This window comes from Lactuca virosa, chromosome 4, assembly GCF_052849685.1.
Source record: "Lactuca virosa cultivar CGN04683 chromosome 4, Lactuca_virosa_CGN04683_v6, whole genome shotgun sequence".
Lineage (NCBI taxonomy): Eukaryota > Viridiplantae > Streptophyta > Magnoliopsida > Asterales > Asteraceae > Lactuca > Lactuca virosa.
This window is the reverse complement of record NC_136429.1, coordinates 363,961,160-363,973,159: the sequence shown is the minus strand read 5'-3', so window position 1 is coordinate 363,973,159 and position 12,000 is coordinate 363,961,160. Positions and strand designations below refer to the sequence as shown.

At 27.0% G+C, this 12,000-nt stretch overlaps 1 pseudogene across 1 annotated transcript in view; it reads left to right on the top strand.

Moving 5' to 3' along the window:
* The window catches only part of LOC145108702 (cycloartenol Synthase-like), an 89,519-nt pseudogene extending 78,774 nt beyond the window's left edge, over nt 1-10,745 (top strand). The window contains exon 19 of the transcript XR_013708500.1: nt 10,495-10,745. The product of XR_013708500.1 is annotated as a cycloartenol Synthase-like (transcript). The remainder of the gene's footprint in view (nt 1-10,494) is intronic.
* The last annotated feature ends 1,255 nt before the right edge of the window (nt 10,746-12,000 follow it).

The window sequence follows — 12,000 nt, the reverse complement described above, 5'->3', positions numbered from 1 at the left end:
AGAACTTGGTTCTATGTCATATCTAGTCTAAAAAAATTTAATTATGAATTCGCAAGTTCTCACAAATCTTTTGGTTCTCAAAAGAACTTGAGAACTATTAATCTAAACATCATTTTTCAAAATCAAAACCACAAATATTAACGAAATCTAACGTCTAAGAAATATCTTGTCTAAAAAAAAGATTTAACGGTTTTCTTTTGCTGTTGATTCTTTTTTTTTTTACTGCTGATTCATATATATATATATATATATATATATATATATATATATATATATATATATATATATATATATATATATTAACAGGCATATAGATTGCGGACGCAGATATGACCGTTGATTCATATATATATATATATATATATATATATATATATATATATATATATATATATATATATATATATATATATATATATATATATATATACTAAGAAATCGGTAGGAACCACTAAGACAAATATTAGTCGCTTATCATAGAAAGTGAAAGTCTGAGATTTAATCCTAAAATTTGACTAGTTCTGAAAAAACGAGGGACTGGTTGTGAAGTTATTAGAAAATAGCTTGGAAGCTGATAATTAGACCTGGCAAACGTAACGTGTCGTGTCGTGTCGGGTTCGTGTCGTGTCAAGACATTAAACGGGTTGAGAGTGTTTGACCCTAACCCGACCCGTTTAATTATCGTGTCGTGTCGTGTCAACCCGTTTATTTTCATGTCGATTTCGTGTCGGGTTTCGGGTTAAGGTTTAAACCTTATAAATATGTTGTGTCATGTCGGGTTGAAACATTTTAAAAGTTGAAAAGTAAGACTCATGGAGGAAAAAAACTGAGAAACTGAAATGCTGGAGTTGGGAGGTGGAACGGAAAAAAAATATACTCCCTCCGTCTCATATTTATTGTCCATTTTTTACTCTTGAAGTTTTTTTTTTCTACTTTGACCTTAAATAGTTTTATTTGTGTTATAAATTACTTGATAAACTTATAAAAATGAAAAGACATTTAAAACACAATCCATTCATATATTTTGCATTAAGTGTTATACATCAAAAACAAAAATATTTAAGGTCAAATTTGAAGAAGAAAGACTTCAACAGTCAAAATTGGACAATAAACATGGGACGGAGGTAGTGGTAAGTTTAGAAAGAAAAATGGAAAGAGTTAAGAGTTAGGATGCAAATGAGATAGGTAGTGAGGAGAAGTGAAATTAAGTACTTTGAATGTTTGAATTTTGCTTTTAATTCTTGAATTTGGGCCACTACAAATGTATAATATTGAAAATATTTATAAAAATATGATATATATATATATATATATATATATATATATATATATATATATATATATATAAATTAAACGGGTCATCTTTGAGTCATCTTCGAATTGAAAGTCTTGACCCTAACCCTACTCGTTTAATTATCGTGTCGTGTCGTGTCAACTCGTGTACATAAACGGGTCAAAATCTCTGACCCTAACCCGCTAACTTCGTGTCGGGTTGTCGTGTCGTGTCAGATTTTGCCAGGTCTACTGATAATACTTGAGGGTATTATAGTAACATGAATGAAGCATTTAATGCTCCTGGACTCGCACCACGCTCCCAACGTGCCAGCTTCCCTCTCTCCGCCATGTGTCGTTGTCTTACTGGTTGAAACATTTATTTTACTTAACCCGTTTTATTTTTTAGTCATAGCTTTTTCTTTTCATTGAAAAAAAAATTGTAACAAACCAAAGTTTTTAAATTTTAATTCTCTACAAGATGAGCATAATCATAAAAGTTTGAAAAAAATATATTTTTTTAATTTTTAATATTTATAAAAAAAACCCAAAAAAAAAAATTTATCCAAAAATTTTAAAAATATAAGGAATAATTCTACCAACAATACTACTGACTTTGTAAAAAGAATTTATAAAAAATAATGTGTTTTAGATACCAAACTTGATTTTAAAAGATTGAAAGTTTTTAAAAAAAATATTGAACAAAATATGATCCAAATTGAGATGATTCAAAATATTTATGATTCAACATGTTTATGTTCATTAACATGTTATGATTAAAAAAATATTTTGATTCAAATATTTTTGGATCCTTAATTATTATATCTTTTATGATTCAAAATTAAAGGATTCAAAAAATATAATGATCCTTATATTGAACAAAAACTTTATTTACTTCAATATATTATGATCCAAAGTTATATGATTCATAAATGATACGATACAAATTACTATGATTCAAAATGATATGATCCAAAATTTTATGATTCAAAATGATATGATCAAAATTTTATGATCCAAACTAATATGATCCAAAATATATGATAATAATATCGTTATGATTCGAAAATCTTATAATGGTTAAACATCACAAACTTGAACTGAATAAAAAGAAAAAAAATATATAAAAAAGAAAAAAAAAAGAAACAAAAAAACAAAAAAAAATTGAAAAACTGAAAAACCAAGTATATATTAATCAAAAAAAAGTTTTTTTTCTTAAAAAACACTTTAAAAAAAACAAGAATTTTTTTTTAATAAAACTAAAAAAATAAATTAAAAACGAAAAAATGTTAAAAACAATAGACTAAAAAACCGAATATACTATTACCTAAAAAAGTTTTTTTATATAAAAAAATAAAAAAAGAAAAAAGAAAAAAAAAGAAAAGAAAAACCCATTTAAAGGACGTTCAATGGACGTTCGTCGCACATGATTATTCCATTGAGTCTGTATTACGTTCAATGGACGTGTGTGAGAACGCGTCACAACCAACTAATGAGTTTGACGTTTATGCATTGAAGAAATGAGTGATGGAGAACAATCCTCTTGGTTCATAACAATTTTTGGGTTCCTACCGGATCCGGACCCTATATATATAGGTTCTATGGAAAACAAAAAATACCCTAAAAATACCCTAGAAACCCTAAAAATTCATAAAAAAAAAACTTTGAGATCACAAATCTTTTTTTTTTTTTACTTTACATAGCTTAAAATCATAGTTTTTTTTTAGTAAATTTGCCGAAAAAAATAAAAAAAAATGATTTTTTTTGATATTTTTACAAAAAAAACCTTTCAGCGATTTTACTCAAAAAGCTGTGATTTTAAGCTATGTAAAGTTAAAAAAAAATATTTGTGATCTCAAAGTATTTTTTATGCATTTTTAATATTTCTAGGGTTTTTTATTTTTTTCATATAACCATTCCCTATATATATATATATATATATATATATATATATATATATATATATATATATATATATATATATATATATATATATATATATATATATATATATATGGAGTGGTTCAAATGATAACCACAAAAGATTAAGAACCGTAAGAATCTCATTTTATAAGTAAATATGTATAAAATACTTATTAAACATGTTAAAATCATGATTTTTTTCTCTGTCTTTTTGGTACGAAAAGGGCAAAACTGTAATTTTTACGGTCTAATATTTTCATTTATACGTCGATTCATATCTTAACAAAAAAATTATATCAAATACAAAATTTAATACAGTCAATTCATAGTTTAGTACAAAAAATTCACAATTTAATACAATCATAATATCAAAAATTCACAAATTTCGGGGAGTCAAACTCAAACTCTACCACCACTACCAACTACCACACGCCAGGACCAACCATCTATGTCAACGTCGCAACTATCATTACTTTCAAACCAAATTTGTATATAAAATCATGCATTGTCACCTTAAATACTATATTCACAGTTTAATAAACCTATTAATTCACTAATTTAGAGTTTTATGCAACAATTGCAAAACTAATACATTCTTACATATTTACTCCACAAAAAAATTAATCACAAGAAAATTAATATAAATATTCATTTTTTAACATAAAATTCATAAAAAAATCACAACTTAATACAATCAATTCACAATTTAATACAATCAATTCACAATTTAATACACAAAATTAATAGCTTAGTATATTAAATTCACGGTTTAATACACAAAAACTATACATTCACATCCATATTATATACTTAAAACTTACATTTATACATTCACATATTTGGGCTATTGTTTCTTTCAAATTTTAATTTACATAAGATTCACAATTTAAATTTTACATATTTTATTCAAAATTAGAGAAAATAAAATCTATGTATAATGCTTCTTTCATATCATATTTTAGAAGAAAACATAAAATTCATAAAAAAAATTAACTTAATATACTCAATTCATAGATTAATACATTTAATTCACAATTTAATACACAAATTCACAGTTTAATAAAATATATTTACAGGTTAAAACGTACATCTAATTATGTTTGGAGCCTTGGAGGTTGTTTTAGATAGCAATTCACACACTCATCACAATTCACAACTTAAAAAACCTAAATTCATATTATTTGAAGAAACACTAATATAATAAAAACACGTTTAAATTCACATTAAAACATATAAAAATTCATACATTTACAGCTTAAAACTTATAAAAAAATTCATTTAATCACAACTAAAACTTATAAAAAAATCATACATTCACAACTTAATACTTACAAGAAATCTTGCATTCACAACTTAATACTTACAAGAAATCTTGCATTCACAACTTAATACTTATAAAAAACCATGCATTCACATGTTAAAACTTTTTCTAATTGAAACAATCAGATATGTATAAAATTCGTGCATTAATAACTTCATAATTATAAAAAAAACACTTATTCACTGCTTAATAAACTAGTCTAGACATCATTCACAACTTAATAAGCTAGTTCGGAAACTTATTCATATTATTCAAAGTTTAAAACACTTATTCATCAAACACCTTTAGTGCATCTTATGTCCAGATCTAAGATTTTTCCCTTGCATCAGATCCATGAGCACTGATGCTAGGCAGCAATAACGGTGGTGCGACGTCGCTTGTGGTAGAGGTGAAGTCACATCGACGTTGGTAGCATTAGATCTGGATGTCAGAGCTGTCAGGGATGATTTTTGTCAGATCTATTGTTCCAGCGAAGCAAATCAGAGAAGTTTTCTTGTATACCATCAGATCTAGACGTCCAAGGTCTGGAGACGAACTTGATTTGGACTTCGGAGTAGAGTGTGACGTTTTTTGGTGTTCCGATGAAGCACAATAGTTAATGTTAGGCGGTGGTCGGTGGTTATAATGTCGACTATCAGATCTTACCAAATCGCATCAGATCTGATATGTTTTGCGTTTTAGAGAGAGAAAGTGAAGCTGAAACAACTTCTTGACTCCAGATCTAAGACCAGGTGGCGATCGACGGTAGATATGGAGGTATTTTCATCAGATATTGTCATTTCTGTGTTTCTGTTGGTGTTAGGGTGACGAAAAGGAAGAGGAATTCGTGGTGGCAGTAATGGAGGAATGTGGTGGTTATCATCGCTCGCCGAAGCTCATAATTTGGAGGAGAAATTTGAAGATCTAAATTCGAAAATAGTAGATCTGAAAAGGAAACTCGTAGATCTGAAGAGGAAAATTGTAGATACGAAGTTGAAGTTGTAGATCTGAAGCTGAAATTATACATCTGGAGCCAACCGGAGCTTGTGGATCTGATGGTGGTGGTAAGAGGCGTCGGCAGTTTGCCGACAGTAGGAGGCGGCGCCAGTCAAGGTTGGTCTCTGGTAGCTAACTAGTGGTAATGTTTATGTGTTCTTCAATTTGAGATGAGAGAGAAGATAACCATGTAAGATTGTATGTATTGTATACATCTGATATAACAAAAGTTGAAAGTGGGTTCTTGTGTTATACTTTAATAAAAATGGATTTTAAGTGGTTCTTAACCTTTAGTGGTTCTCATTTGGTATATATATATATATATATATATATATATATATATATATATATATATATATATATATATATATATATATATATATATATATAAAGAGAGAGAGAGAGAGAAAGAAAGAGAGAGAGAGAGAGAGAGAGAGAGAGAGAGAGAGCCAGGTTCTTTTGAGAACCAAAAGATTTGTGAGAACTTGAGAACTCATAATCAACCCATCATTTTTCAACACCAAAAACACCAGTCGTCTCCAAATGGTGCATCTAAACCATATCTAGGCTCCAAAAAAAGATTTGACGATTTTTTTTGTTTTTTTGTATGGTTGCTGATGAACACTACGGACCGCTGATGAGCACAATCAGCATTCATATGGACTGCTGATGAGCATAATCAGCAGCCATATGGACTGTTGATTGCTCATCAACAGTCCATATGGCTGCTGATTGTGCACATCTACAGTCAATATGATTGCTAATTGTGCTCATCAACAATGCTGATTGTGCATACACGCAAATTTCGAAAATAAATAGAAAAAATTGTCAAATCTTTTTTAGCCTACATATGGCTTAGACGCACAATTTGGAGAAGATTGATGTTTTTAGTGTTGAAAAATGATGAGTTGATTATGAGTTCGAAAGTTCACACGTTTTTTTTAGTTTCTCACAATAACGCAGCTCTCTCTCCCTCTATATATATATATATATATATATATATATATATATATATATATATATATATATATATATATATATATATATATATATAGGGTTAGGTTCATGTGAGACGGCCTAATTTTGTGAGACCGTGAGACGCAATCCTAACCACTTATTTAGTAGATAAAAAAAACATTTTACAAAGGCAAAATAATTGAAAATTTTCGAAAAACAATTTTTCAAATATTATTTTCGGAATTTATATTTTCCAAAAAAAAATACCAAAAAAAAACATTTTTTTTACATATTCTAGTAGAATATTAGAATATTCTACATATCTGGAAAATTCTAATATTATATTCTAACATTCTAAAAATCACATTAGAATATTTACAGTGTAATATTCTATTAAAATATTTCACGTATTTTTCAAAAAAAACCGTAATTATTTATTTATTTATTTATTTTATTTTTTTAGGTAATTAAAGTTCCGAAAATAATAATTAAAAAAAGAATTTTTGGATTTTTCCTTTTATTTTGCATTTTAAAACTATTTTTAGATTTGGTCTTACGGACTCACAAAATTAGCATGGTCTCAAATGAGAACCAAAAAAGGTTAAGAACTCTAAGAACCTTCATTTAATAGTTATTAAACATGTGAATACTTATTAAATATGTAAAAATCTTGATTTTTTTTTACTTTTGTTAAAAAATGGGTAAAATCGTAATTTTTATAGTCTAATATTTTCATTGATATTTTAACACAATATGTATATAATACACAATTTAATACAGTTCATTTGCAGTTAATATATAAAATTCACACCTTAATACAATACATTCTACAGTAATTCAAAGATTTAGAAAAGACAATATCAAACTCTACCACCACCACGAACTACCACACGCCGCCAACAACCACTTGTGCCACTGTTGCCATAATCTTTCCTTCCAAATTAGATCTGTATATAAAATCATACATTGACAACTTAAATACTACATTCACAGTTTAATAAACTTATTAATTCACTCATTTAAAGCTTAATGGAACACAAATATTAAAACTGCTATATTCTTATATATTTATACAACATAAAGAATAAATATATTCACAAGAAAATTAATACAAGCATTTATATATAAATAATTCATATTTTAACACAAAATTTATAATTATTCATATCTTAATACAGTCAATTCACAGTTTAATGCACAAAATTCACAATTTAATATAATAAATTCACAGCTTAATACAAAAATTATACATTTACAGCCATATTGTCAATGTAAAAATTACATTTATACCTTAATATCTGGAAGATAGTGCTTCTTTCAAAATTTCAATTATACAATATTCACAATTTAAATTATACATATTTTATTCAAAATTAGAGAAAATCAAATATACAATATTCACAATTTAAATTTTACATATTTTATTCAAAATTAGAGAAAATCGAATATGTGTACAATGTTTATTTATTTTCATATTTTAGAAGCAAACACAAAATTCATAAAAAGTTCACAGCTTAATACAGGCAATTGATAGCTTAATACAGTCACTTCATAATTTAATATACAAAATTCAAAGCTTAATACAATAAGTTCACAGTTTAATAAACAAAAATTATATATTATCAACTTAAAACTTACATTTATACGTATATATTCAAATTCATTTTGTGTATTAAATTGTGAATTTATTATACTAAGATGTGAATAAAATTTATAGCTTAATACACAAAATTCACAGTTTAATACAATACATTCACAACTCATTTATAAGTATAATCTCATATTTCTTTGTATTAAACAACTCATTCACAGTTTAATACACACATAATTATGGCATATTTTAGAAGCAAACTTTAAAAAAACATATATATGAATCATAAAAGATGATAACTTATCTGAAATTAATGAAGAAGATGAGAGAAATAGTCTATACCCTTACTCTACCATCACCACCAACATCAACACCGCTAAATACCATATTTTGCCAACATCCTTCGTTCAGAAATCATATCTAGATAAAAAAATCAGAATTCACAGCTTAATTCAACATTTCAGATACTAGTTCATAGCTTAGTGAATAAAAAACGCATTCATAGCTTAATAATTTACATATTCACAAATTAACACATAAAAATACATATTCACAGCTTAATAACTTACTGAATTTCGTTGAGACATTTCATCAAACACTTTATGTGCATCACATACATCGGATCCATAATCAGGATAAAACATCATATCTGGACAGAACAATAAGAGCCTCATCATCTTTGACGTCAAGTGATGTTGTTTGGCTCTCCGGTGAGGTTTGAGAGTGGAGGTCTGATGGTTCACCGGAGCAAAACAGAGAAAAAAATGGATTCAGTCGTAGATTTGGAGAAAGAAATGGTTTACCATATCTTGAGATGAAAAACAACAAACATTTTTAAGAGATCTGAGATAAACAACACAAAATCAGATGTATAACCTGAAGAACACGAAACCAGATATCGTTGGAACTCTTTCAATCTCGTTAGAAGTGGTTGTTAGCCAAATCTAACATGAAATTGCACAAACACATCAGATCTGGTGAGATCTGATGCAAATCTGGGGAGATCTAATGCAGATTTGGTGGTTCATCTGAGTAAAAGAGAGAAACACATGGATACGATCGTAGATTTGGTGAAGTAGAGTCAGAGGATGACGAAGGTGAAGTCGTCAAAGAATGTAACACCGGAGTTGATGCGGTTGTAGATCGGAGCAAGGAAGGTTAACATTAATGCGGGATGGAGGGGAGAGCAATGCCAGATCTAACCTCAAAATACACAACACATCAGATCTGGTGAAATCTGATGCAGATCTGATGGTTTACCGGAGCAAAACAAATAAAAAAATGGATAGATCGTAGATTTGAAGAAGTGGAGGCGGATGATGAAATAGACAGGTCGATCTAGTGGTGGAGGTGTTCCGCCTTCTGCTGTGGTGTCAGCGTTGGTGCTGTTGCCGACGATAGTTGGTGGTGGTGGCGCCGTCGGCGGTAGTTGGTGGTGGTGGAGATATTTAGGTTTGTGTTCTTCAAAAAATGGTGGGAGTGTTTTTGAAAGAGTTTGAAATGTTATAAGTTAGATCTGATCGTAACAATGAAAGATATGTATGTTTTATAGCATTAAGTTAAATTTACAAAAATACCCTTAATGAAATGGTTCTTAACTTTTTATGGTTCTCATTTGAACCTTTATATATATATATATATATATATATATATATATATATATATATATATATATATATATATATATATATATCGCCGAAATCGGAACTCAATTCCATATTCGTCATGGTTTTTCCACATTCCATCGTGAAACACATAGAATTTAGTTCCAAATCATTGTTAAAATACTTCAATGCTTTTTTATTTTCTAAAAAGGTAATGTAAATCTTAATTCCTTTCTACCTAAAAATAGCTTTATAGTTTTTTTTTTAAAAAAAAAAATAGCATTTCCATTCTAATATGTATAACTTATTTTTAGCTAAATATAGTTGATCTTGTTTTCGTGAATAAAAAACTAATAAACCGTAGTTTATTAGTATGTTTTTCAATATTGAAAAAGTTGTTTTACCAAAGGGCATCTAGCCCAGCGGTATCAGGTTTTGTCTTTTTTTCTTGAGGTTGAGAGTTCAATTCTCGTCTGAGGTATATGGTAGATTTAGGAGTCATTTAGGATTATACTCTATTGCCGTTCAAAATAAATAAATGAATTCTTTGATGCAAATTCAATAAAAGAAATTTTATATTACTTGTTATTTACCTTCTGAATCATTTTGGCATATTTACAAAACCCGAACATAAATATAAAAAGTAACTGGAACTAAATTTCATTCTTTTTCCTTCCAAAAAAACGTATGAAAAAAAAATTATTCCTTGAAATTCCTAATTCGTTTGACATGTTCAAAATCCCAGCAAAGCGTTCTTTGAACAAAATGCATTGGATTGTTATTTTTTCAAAATTTATGATAAGAAAAAAGTAAAGCGGTCCATGGCTGAAAAACTGTTTTAAATTGTGCAGGAGATTATCGGGGTTTTTAACAGGAACTGCATGCTTACATATGCTGCATTTAGAAACATCTTCCCAATTTGGGCCTTGGGAGAATACAAATGTCGGGTGCTTCAGGTGCCAAGCTAAATTTACTTCAATGGTATTTATCTTCCATTCATTTGTATCGCCTTTTGAACTTGAAAAGAGTCTTGAAATGGTCTCTTTTGAAGAAACTTACGAACTGGAACGTGTTGAGAAACAAAATGGGGTATTCGTCAAAATGAGATCTCTCTTTTTTTTTTTTTTTAGTCTCCATGATTTATATATTCAAGTGCTATGCTATAAGGGTGCTCTTAGGCCATCTAAAAAGAAAGGGAACAAACTTTTGTACATTTATTAAGGGATATCTGTAGAAAAATCTTAATATTTTGGGCAAAGTTTTAATAATGTCCTAAATTTTATTTTTTGAATAAAAAAATCCTGACTTTTTCACCTTTTAAATAGAAAAGTTCAATAAACCGGCTAATTTATTCACTTTAGTCCTTTTTGACTTGTTCAGCAGGTCATGAGACCAAATTGTTAAATTTTCGAAAATAATGGGACTTTTTTACAGATTTCGTCAAAATTTGTATATAATGTATAAACATATTTTTTACATATCTACATCTATTTTTACGTATTTGTGTATTTTTATGTTTTTATATTTATATATTTACGTATTTTTATGTATTTTAAATGTATAAACGTATTTTTTTTTACTTATTTATATGTATTTTTAACCAATTTACATATTTTTTTATGTATTTTTATGTGTTATTTTTTATGTATTATGGTATTTATATGTATTTCTATGTATTTTTTTTACGTATTTATGTATTTTTTTAAAAGCTTTTTATATAGATGTTTATGTATTTTAAATGTATAGACATATTTTTTACGTATTTATATATATATTTAAGTATTTTACATATTTTTTATGTATTACGTATTTATGTATTTTTTTAAGTGTTTTATATCGATGTTTTTGTATATTTATGTATTTTAAATGTATACACGTATTATTTTACGTATTTATATGTATTTTTTAAGTATTTTAAATATTTTTTTGTGTTTTTTTATGTATTATGTATTTATATGTATTTTTACATATTTATGTATTTTCTTAGTTTTCTTATATAGATGTTTATATATTTTTATGTATATTAAATGTTTAATTGTATTATTTTTACGTGTTTATATATTTTTTACGTAAAAATAATACAATTTAACATTTAATATACATAAAAATACATAAACATATATATAAGAAAACTAAAAAAATACATAAATACGCAAAAATATATATAAATACATAAAACATAAAAAAACACATAAAAACACAAAAAAATATGTAAAATACTTAAAAAATACATATAAATATGTAAAACAATACGTTTATATATTTAAAATACATAAATATACAAAAACATCTATATAGTTTTTTTTTTTAAAATACATAAATACGTAATAAATAAAAAATATGTAAAATACTTAAAA